This window comes from Acomys russatus, chromosome 16 (assembly GCF_903995435.1).
Source record: "Acomys russatus chromosome 16, mAcoRus1.1, whole genome shotgun sequence".
In the NCBI taxonomy this organism is placed as follows: domain Eukaryota; kingdom Metazoa; phylum Chordata; class Mammalia; order Rodentia; family Muridae; genus Acomys; species Acomys russatus.
Genome location: NC_067152.1, coordinates 33868456 through 33879264, shown reverse-complemented (window position 1 = coordinate 33879264; position 10809 = coordinate 33868456).

Sequence of the window (10809 nt, the reverse complement as noted above, 5' to 3'; positions counted from 1 at the left end):
AGCTATAACCAGGTCGCTTCTGATTTTTTTTTTTTTCAAGCTATTGGCCACCAGGGAACCATCTTGAAGGTGGCCTTGACTTTTGGATCATCTCTGTGACTCTGTGACTCCTTTGAGACCTCCTGTTCCCCTCTGTCTTCTCAGGCTTGCTGCAGCTCTGAGATTGACGCACCTGTCTTGGATAGGGACAGAGGAGTGACAAGATGAGAGCCTGAACATTCCCTTCATGACACGAGGCGCTGTTCATCCTGCTGGCAAATGAATGATTGTCGTGTGAATTACACGGCCTGCCTGTTACACAGCAGCTCAGAGCCAAAGCCTCCCAGGCTGTAAAGCAAGGGGTAATAAAGAATTATGGGGCCCAGTAAAATGAAAATTGAAGACAATCAGCTCCCTTCAGAGGAGTAGTGCTTACAGAACATCCGTTCTTGTCACCCCACTGTAAGAGGGAGGTGAGGAGGAGACAGAAATCTGTCCCCTTACAAGTGGCTATGTCCCCCCATTTAAAGACCCTCATACCAACTCCCATTAAAGGCACAGTTAACAACTCCAGGGTTGGTGTCTCTGCTCCACCACTCCACCGCTCCACCTCCTCAACTCCTGCCTTCTCCCCCACAGCTGGGGAGTTCATCCAAGTTCAGCCTTCATTCTGGAAGCAGTGGCTCCTCAGCTGATGTGTTCAGTTAATTAGATGTCAGCCTCCAAGTGCCAGTCAGAGAAACAGAGTGTCACACCAATGTCCGGGAAGGTGTGGTTCGCTCGGTTCCAAGGGACCCAGCCATAAAGGGTCATGACTGATTGTGAAAGGCTGATGGCCAACACTGGGGTGTGAGTGGACACTTCCATCTTGGTTCATCTCTAGTCTGACTCTCATGGAAGCCTGTGTCAGAGAAAAGCTCCCATAGTCACCTTCCACTCTCTCCCCTCCTCCCTAGCCTCTGCTCTGGGCCCAGACTGCCCTCAGAGACCCTTGGACCTTTGCTTTGCACAGCCACTGTTTCTTGAAAAGAGATCCAGCCACGTCCCTCGGTCCCTTGCTCTTGGCTTTGAGAGAGAGAGAGAGAGAGAGAGAGAGAGAGAGAGAGAGAGAGAGAGAGAGAGGGAGTCTTATATTATATCCCAGGCTAGTTTTGAACATACTACACACATATAAAAAAATGACCTTGAACTCCTAGTACCTTACTCCTATTTCCCAAGCATGTGCTACCACACCTAGTTTATGTGATCTCACACATGCCAACGGTGTCACCTCCCAGCCCAGTCTCTTGCTTTTAATCCACATGCTGGCTTCTAAGAAAAGATGGGGACACCCTTGACACTCATATCCTTAGTTCTGTCTGATCAGGCCTCGCGTCTCCCGTCCTCCCACTCTGTAGCCAAAGAAACAAGGTTCCTGTCGGTTCCTCTGACTCCCTAAGGCTAGTGGCTATGGCTGGGTGTATACCGTGTGCTCCTAGCCCAGAAGGTTCTCCCATGCTTTATGTGTCTTTTAGTAAATGGCTGCTACTCTGGGAAGCATCCTTGGCTCTCCAGACCAGACCATGGCCTCTTTGCCTGGAGTTCCCTGGCCAAAACACACATCACATAGAATTGTGCCCTGTTTGCTTGATGCTCCTGGGGGTACATGGGGACTTTGGCCCCAAGTTTAGCTCAGAGTTCTACAAGTGACTCACGCTGTGTTTGCAGCTGGAACAAAGGCAGGTTGGGGCTTCTGGTGCAGGGGCATTTGTACCTTGCTGGCCTGGCATTGAGGATGAGAGCGAGTGTGTGTGTGGACCAGGTAGAGACAGCAGAGGAGGTCTGATGGGAATAGACAGAGGGTCCAGGGTCAGGAATCAGCCAGTCTTGGTAGGCCAGTTTCTCAGCCATCATAGGTGTGTGATGTCAGTGTGACTGGGAGACAGACACTCTGAGGGCAACTGGGAAATGCTGCCTCTAAAAGTAGCCACACCAAGCTAGAAACTGCCCCTACTAGTTGGCCCAACCTTATCCAGGAATTGTCAGAGAAGAGCCTTGGGGACAATGAGACAAAGCCTGGGTGACCAGTAGTAAATGGAAACGATGGGCTCTCTATGGATTTGTTTTCTGCCTCTGTGTGTGTGTGTGTGTGTGTGTGTGTGTGTGTGTGTGTGTGTGTGTATCCACATGTGTGTAGGTATATGTGTATATGGGTGTATGTCTGTGTGTGCCTACATGTGTATAGGTATATGTGTGTGTACCCACATGTGTATAGGTGTGTGTGTGTATGTGTGTGTGTGTAGAACAACCTTGGGTGTCATACCTTAAATGCTGTCCTTTGAGACAGCGTCTCTTACTAACCTGGAATCCCCAAGTAGGCTAGGCTGGCTGCCCAGTGAGCTCCAGGAATCTGCCTATCTCTGCTTTCCCAGCATTAAAATTACAAGTGTCACCACTGCCTGGCTTTTTTTCTTTATAGATGTTCACACCTGAACTGCAAGCACTTTACCACTTAAGCCATCTTTCCAGTTCCCAGACCAAGGATTAATCCTGACTCTGCCTCTTGTGGGCACGTGGGAAATTGCTAGATCCCCTTCAGCCTCATGCTTCACATCTGTGAGATGGGAAAATGAGGGTTTGAAGGCTCTGCGTGAAAGTGTGTCTCTGAGGACAGGGTGGAGTACATCTGAAATAAAATGTAGTTGTCACTGTGACTACCCCAAGACTCTGGATGGACTGAGACAGGAGGGGCAAGGCAACACCCAGTACTAGCGAGGACAGTGGGGCTTGTTCATAAGGCCTGGGTCCCTGAGGTCTCAGCCAGACCTCAACCTTCCAGAGCTTAGACTCCGGTCCTCTTCCCCTCTGCCCCCTAGTGTATAGCCAAGAAGCCAGGCCAGGCAGGCCACGCAGATCTGGCAAGAGCATGTCATGGCCTGAGGCAACGTTTGGTCTCACAGCAGTGACTTTCTGCAGACTCAGGAAATTAATTAACCGCCTCTCCTCGCTCAGCCCCAGCAATCCATCACTCCATTCACTGTCCTTTTTCCCATTAGAAAATAATGGCAATTGTCCCTTAAATAATCAATTTTTACAGTTTACATTTAATTTACAGAAGGATGATGGGCCCAGCACTCCCACCTGTGACCATGACTTTGTTTTCCATTCGCCTTCTTCTCTTGGTGCCCACATCCCTTAAGGCAAAGGAAAGGACACAGGATGAAGGCAGCAGGATCAGTCCGTGGGGTTCTGGCAACTTCTTTGAAACATGACAGGCAGGATCTAGGAGGCCCAGACTGACATGAGAAGCCAGATAGGAAGTGAAGAATGGACCCTCAAGAAAAAGGGCCAAGTGTGTGGCTCCCCTTCATAGCTCCCCAGCAAGCTGACCCCTCAGCCCAGGGCCTCAGTAAACCTTTATTTTGACCCACTGGGCTCTATCATCTTTGACATGCTCAATTTCTGGTGGACATCTCCAGTCAGCCTGATCAAAATATGTCAGTCCCCAGTTAGAAACCCTTCGGAGGCTCCCCCATTGCTCTGGGGGAGATTCCAGCAGGTTAGTCAAGCTGAAGTCAGCCTATGGTGGCCTCAAGGCTGCTCCCCCATGACACTGCCTTTCCAGCCCAACACCTCAGGACTGCACACTGGGCCTTGGGGCACACACCTCAGGGCATTTCCCAGATGCTCTTTCTACAAGCTAACCCTTGGTGTCCAGGCGAGAAAACGAAGCAGTAAGCTACCCAGGTTCTCAGAGCATCAGGGAACTCTGAGACCCGCTGTCACCAAGGACTCTACGAGGATTGTTGTGCCTGCAGCCCAGACGTGCCACAGAGGATACCAGCTGAGTATCCCCAGTACAATTCAGGTCTGACCCTATTTAACTGGAGTTGGTGTCAAATCCTATGCGGAAGGGGCCCATCCCCAAGAGTGGCCACCCACTTACTATGTCAGTTGAGAGTCCAAGGTTCTTTGGCCTGTGGCCTGGGCTTATGGTGTAATTTTGAGTTCCCACATGTGGATTTACTAGGGTATCTCACAATACTCAGAGAAACACACTTATTTATTAGAAAGTATGCCACTGAGGGGGGTCTAGAAGAGAGGGGTCAGGGGCTAAAACCACTTGCTGCTCTTGCAAAGGACCACAGTTTGGTTCCCAGCACCCATGTGGTGGAATGCAACTGCCTGTAACTCAAGTCCCATGGGACCTGGTACCTTCTTCTGGCTTCCTCCGGTACTAGGCATTCACAGAGCACACATACATACTTGCACACAAACACATACATACTTGCACACAAAACCCTCAGACACAGAAGGAGTTCGACAAAGGTATCAGAATGGGAAGTGAACGGATGTAATCGGACCCCTAACATGAGCCACCCAAATCAGCTGGGCAGCAGTCTCTGTGCACCCCCACTCATATCCCCTGCGCGGATGGCATGCCTGACACGGGCTCTGGGGATTAGGATGTAGGCATCATTGGAGGCTCTTTATTCTGCCCTTCATAGAGAGGCCCCCAACACGTGCATCCTGCAGAGATGAAGGACTACAGCGAACCCACAAAGGTTGTGAACCCTTTCGACACTGTGAAAATTAGCCTTCCATAGGTCAGGTGCTGGGGGAGAGAGAGCACTGACCGGGATGGGTGCAGAATCCATTGTGCACCCCAGCTGCACCTGGGCCCCAATACTGGCCTCCTCTCGCGTACTCACTCTACCCTGTGCCTGTGCCTCATGAACTCTGATTGCACAAGGCAAAGCCACCTTGGAGAGTTCACTCCCCACTCTGACACCTTCGCTGAACTCTCCTAGCACAGGTGGGTGGCTTCTCCTCTAGGAAGCCATTTATAGATGAAAATCTGCCTTGCCTACGACTCTGTTAAGAGGCAATTCCTCTTTAGCCAAGGATCTACCACAGGGTCTTCCTAAAGACCAAGTTCCCGGGAGCCTTGATTGGGGGGAAGCTGGCGTATGACTTTAGAAAGATACAGGAGGCATTGTCCAGCAGCTTCGACCCTTCCACCATCTCAGAGGCAATGGAAAAGACTACTTGGGTCAGGTAAGTGTCTGCTGCCCAGGCGAGCTAGCCAATCACTGTCTTACCCTGGTAAAGGGACATTGTACAGCCTTTTCCCACTGTTGTCTGCACAGCTCCTTCTCGAATGCCTAGGACAGAGTTAGCTGCCTTTCTTCCCTCCTCTTCCTTCTGTTTTTCTTCTGGGGGAGAACAAGGGTGGTTGCTACAGCAACCCATTTCTTTCTGAGAGTGCATTTAGCTACTTTTCTCAGATGCTCCCTCTGACAGGAGCTCTTCCTTCTGGGAGCCTGCTCACCTTGGAAGAAGTCTGCTCCCACCCCCACCCCCTCTCTCCAGCCTTAGGGTGACTATACACATTTACTGAAGGGAGGAAATCAACTTTAAAAACAAGACTTTCAGAGGAGAGAGGAAAACAAAGTAATTACATTCCTGTGCCTGCTGCCCATGCAATATTGAACTTGTAATATTTGGGGAGCGGGGAAGTTCACCATGCAACTATTGGTTTTTCTTCTTTACTCTTCACCTTCATGTGGTCCAGGGAATATCTTTGCTTATTTTCTTCAACAAATGTTTGTTGAACAATTATATATAAGAGGCCCTGTGCGTTGGGCAGGGACAAGGAGTCAGTACGGTACCCACCTGCTGGAAGTAGTGGGCTAGGGCTGAGTCTCCATGGTATGCACACGTCCTGGACTCCGTCTGCAGCATTACAGACAAAAGTCCTTATGCTAGTTTTTGGGATAAGGAAAGGAAAGGAGCCAGGATGGCAGTGCATGCCTTTAATCCCAGCACTGGGAAGACAGAGGCAGGCCACTCTCCCTGAGATCCAGGCCAGCCTCATCCATTTACTGAGTGTCAGGCCAGCCAGAGCTATATAATGAGATCCTGGCTTAAAAAAGAAAGAAAGGAAAGGAGCGTGAAAACAGAGCTACAAATATTAACCAGACTGGGTGGGGGAGGGCTGGAAAGGTCTCTCTGGGGTGATTTTGAAATAAAGAGTATAAGGAAGAACTTTATAGATGTACTCAGAGCTATACGGTGGCATCTGTGAGTTGTAAAAGCTCAACGTTGGTGGATTGGAGGGAGGGAAGGTGGCTGGTGGGACAGGAAGGTGGTTTCTTAAGGAGGAGAAACCTGAGGATGGGGCGCAACAGGTGGCCAGGGCACATGGAAAGCTCCAATGGGATCTCAGCTGAGCGTCCACCGCTGAAATTCACACATGTTCCCTAGCCTGTGGACAGATAAGGACACTGAAGAGGCCAGTATGAACCAGGAGACAAATTAGATAGAGGGTCCTCTAGTCATCCACAGGACAGATGACATTGGCCTAGCCAGGTGAGGCTTCAGACTGGAGCACACAGAGAACTTCTGAATATACCCTACATGTGAGACTGTAGGAGGCTGGCAGTGGGAGGGTGGCAGTGGGAGGGTAACAGTGGGAGGGTGGCAGTGGGAAGGTGGAGGGTGGCAGTGGGAAGGTAGCAGTGGGAGGGTGGCAGTAGGATGATAACAGTGGGATGGTGGCAGTGGGAGGCTGGCAGCAGGAAGGTGGCAGCAGGAAGGTGGCAGTGGGAGGCTGACAGCAGGAAGGTGGCAGTGGGAGGGTGGCAGTGAGAGGGTGGCAGTGGGAGGGTGGCAGTGAGATGGTAGCCGTAGGAAGGTAGTAGTGGGAGGGTGGCAGTGGAAGTCTGGCATTGGGAGAGTGGCAGTGGGATGGTAGCAGTGGGAGGCTGGCATTGGGAGGCTGGCAGTAGGAGGGTGACAGTGGGAGGGTGGCTGTGGTATAGTAGCAGTGGGAGGGTGGCAGTGAGAAGGTGGCAGTGGGAGGCTGGCAGTGGGAGGGTGGCAGTGGGAGGGTGACAGTGGGAGAGTGGCTGTGGGAGGGTGGCTGTGGTATAGTAGCAGTGGGAGGCTGGCAGTGGGAGGTTGGCAGTGGGAAGGTGCCAGTGGGAGGGTGGCAGCTGGAATGTGAGAGGTGACTGACAGGCTTGTGACCTGAGCAATGGGCTGATGGCTGTGTAACACTGAGATGGAAAAACTGAAGGAGGAGCAGGTTTAGAAAGAGGAGAGAGGCTCTACGTGGCCTGAGTTCTCCTTCGACGCCCCTCTGCAGCCAAAACAATCAAGTCCATCCCCTTCTAAATGAATTGGGAGCCCCATGAGAGCTGGGGAATCATATGTGCTCAGTTCACAGCTGGTTAGCAGAGCCAGGGCCCTGGTATCTGAAGACTCTGTGCTGCCGCAGGAAACAACCACTAACTAAAGCAACCACCCAAACTAAGCCTCTCCTTATCTCAGAGGTCAAAACCTGAAGTCAAAGCATTCCTGGGGAAAGTGCACTCCACACCCTGTCCCTAGCATGGCATCCTTGGTGCTTCTCGACTTGTAGGTTTGTAACACTGTCCCTGCCTTCACATAGCCCCCTTCTGCATCTCCTCCCTTCTGATGCTCCTTTTTAATTATTTTATTCTTAATTTGTGTGTGTGTGTGTGTGTGTGTGTGTGTGTGTGTGTGTGTTGTATCTGCTCATGTGCATTGCAGAAACCAGAGCACAGCATTAGATGTCTTTTTCTATCAATCGTCTTATTTTTGAGCCAGAGTCTCATGGAATCTGGAGTTCCCTGATCCAGCTAGTTTGGCGGACCAATGCACCCCCCAATATACGCCTGTGTCTGCCCTCTTCCCCCAGTGCTAGATTACAAGCCTGCCCCAATGCCACTCACACACAGTTGTTGTGTTGTTGTTGTTGTTATTGTTGTTGTTTTTAATGAAGGTCTGGGAATCTGAACTCAGGGGCACATGCTTGTATGATGTGCTGGTTTGAGTAGAAATGGCCCCCATAAACTCATGTGTTTGAATGTTTGGCCCTTGGAGAGTGGCACTATTAGTAGATGTGGCCTTTTTGGAGGAAGTGTGCCACTGTTCAGGCAGGCTTTGCCCAAGCCGCGCCCAGTGTGGCTCACAGTTGCTTCTGCTGCATGTGGATCAAGATGTAGAACCCTGAGCATCTTCTCCAGCCTCATGTGTGGCTGTGTGGCACCATGCTTCCCACCAGGAGGACAATGGACCAAACCTTTAAAACTGTAAGCCAGCCCCAATTAAATGCTTTTCTTTATAAGAGCTGCCATGGTCATGGTGTCTCTTTGCAGCAGTAGAAACCCCAACTAAGACATATGGCCATCTCCCCAGCCCCATTTAGCATTTATTTTATATGTATGTTCTGGTGTGTGTGTGTGTGTGTGTGTGTGTGTGTGTGTGTGTGTGTGTGTGTGTGTGTGTATTTGTGTCTCTGTATGCCAAAGACTTATCTTGGGTGTCATTCCTCAGGAACTTTCCACTTTTTTTTTTTAAAGACAGAATCTCTCACTGGGATTCATTAAGCGAGGCTGGCCAGCTGATTAAGACACACTCCCTCCAACAAGATCACATCTACTCCACCAGGATCCATCTGTCTCAGCCTTCTGAGCATCCACTTGTCTCAGCCTTCTCAGGACCCAACTGTGTCAACCTTCCCAGTGCTAGGATTACACACGCCCCACCATACACTCACTCCACCTCCCTAACACTCCTTTGTATAAGGTACACTTGTCTTTGGACCTCAGGCCTCCTCTTATTCAGAATGACCTCAAGATCATAAGCTTGTTTCTATCTGTAAAGACCTTTCCTCCTAAGTAAGCTCACATTTGCAGGTTCTAGGGTTCAGACATGGGTTTCTGTTTTGAGAAATTTGATCCATCAGTTGAGAGGATCATTGACTGAATGAACCCCATAATCCTGTAATTGCAGGGAGTGTGGCCCAGAGCCAGGCACTTGTAAGCTCCAGGCAGGCTCATTGGTCAAGAGAAGAACCAAGGATAATTCAGAAATGCCATTTAGTCGTCTGCAGGGTACCCATATCACCAACAGTTTCTTATGTCAACTGTAATTCCATAGTGAGGGCTTCCAGCCAGAACTTATGGTGGGTGCGCTGGAGAAGAGGGGAGCCACACTTAAAAGCAGGTATAGCATCCCAAAAGTGAGCACAGACCAAGCCCCATGGCCAGAGCTGCTTCTGTGTCTCTTCCTTCCAAGATGAGGAAAATCAAAGGTAGCACCTCACAGCCGAGGCTCACTGCACAGCCTCCAGGTCCTCTACTCCTCCAGGCCTCCTGTGTGGCCATCCCTGTGTCTCCCAGAAGCAATGATGGTTTCCAACCTTCCAGAAGAGGAAAGCCCATGAGAGATGATGATGAAGACACATTCTGACCAAGGTCGATGTGACCTCCAAAACTGGTGCTGGGGACAGATCTCTCATACACGTCTTGGCTCTAGGTAGATTCCTAGGAGGTGCTGAATTCCCCCTCCATCTTGAGAGTACTGCCCCGGACAGAATCTGCTGTGAGCTGCTGAAGATGGGGAGGGAAGCCTGATTGTCCACTTGGGCAAAGAGGTCCCAAGGCAAAAGTGAAGGTCTACTGGGCACGCATCTGCCTTTCGAAGTGACACCTAGATTTAGGATTACAGTTCCCCTCTACCTGAGGCAGATGTCCACAGGGGTCTGTCTCCCACTGATGCTTCCCCAGTCCCTGCCTCTGACCACCAACTCTGTCCCACAGAAAGCCTGTATGTCCTGACTCCAAGGTAGGTAGGGACCAGGTAAGTGACATTACAGGAAGACCACCAGGAAAGTGTGTGAGGGGCCAAAAGACCAGAATTCACAAGCAAGGACAACAGCTGGATCTCCAGGGATGTCCAGGGGTGTGGCCAGACTGCAATGTAATGGGTAAGGCCAAGGCACTCACTGTGGGTGTGGTATTTCTTGGACAACCAGCTCTCCCTCTTATTGGGGAGCCTGGTACCCCAGCATTATGGTCCCCCCATCTCCCTATAGACAAACCCTTGAGTAGGGGGTGTTCTATCCATGCCCAGCCATCCGACCTGGTGCATACAGCTGACTTCTGCTAGCCTTGTCTTGCTAGCTCTTCAGAGGCCTGGGGCTTCTTTGCTCATCCCCCATGGGCTCCCCTAAAAGCCACTTTTCTCTATGCTCTACTTATCATGATGTCCCAAGGCAGTTGAGTTAAAGAAACAATTTTACATTATGGATAAAGAAAAAAAAAAAAAACCCCTTCCCCCATTTGCCAGGTCTGCATCCACACTTGCTCCTGCAGCTCCTATCACTGGGCTCTGGCAGGTCCATTCTCTCTATTGGGGTCCACAGGAATAAACAGATCACTCCTGGTACCCACAGGCCCGGGAATCAAGCATGGAGCCTCAGGGCTCCCACTGAGCATCTAGAGAGGCACTTTTGCTGAAATTGCACTACGTAATAACGAACATTGTAACTGGCTTCTTCCATCTGTCGGAGCAATTGCTGTGCAGTTCTCCAACACTGGGACTTAGGGGTTTCGTCCTTTTTTTCCCATTTCCTTTTTTGCCTTTTTTTTTTTCCTTCAAATATTTATGAAGAGATTTCCCATTTATCCTGGCACGTCTTCTCTACCGTGGGTGTCAGCGGGGAGGGCTCAGACAACAAACTCCAGAAGGTATTTTCCCCAAAGCAGCAGCTGCGTCTCTTGGCAAATGCAGCACGGGGGGGGGGGGGGGCTTTTCTGAGGACTGGCCGAGGCAGAACAGGGGGAGGTGGCAGGCTGGTAGCCCCATGGTCTCAGTCTGGCTTCCTTGTCTCTGAGATACCCTGTGGAAGGCACTGGTGGAGGACACTGGGACAACTCAAGAGAACAGGATGTCTGGAACCTGACATCCCATAGTCCTAATGCCCTGTGCCAACCAGGACTCAGGACACTTCTGGGCTCCCCCACCACAACCCCCAGG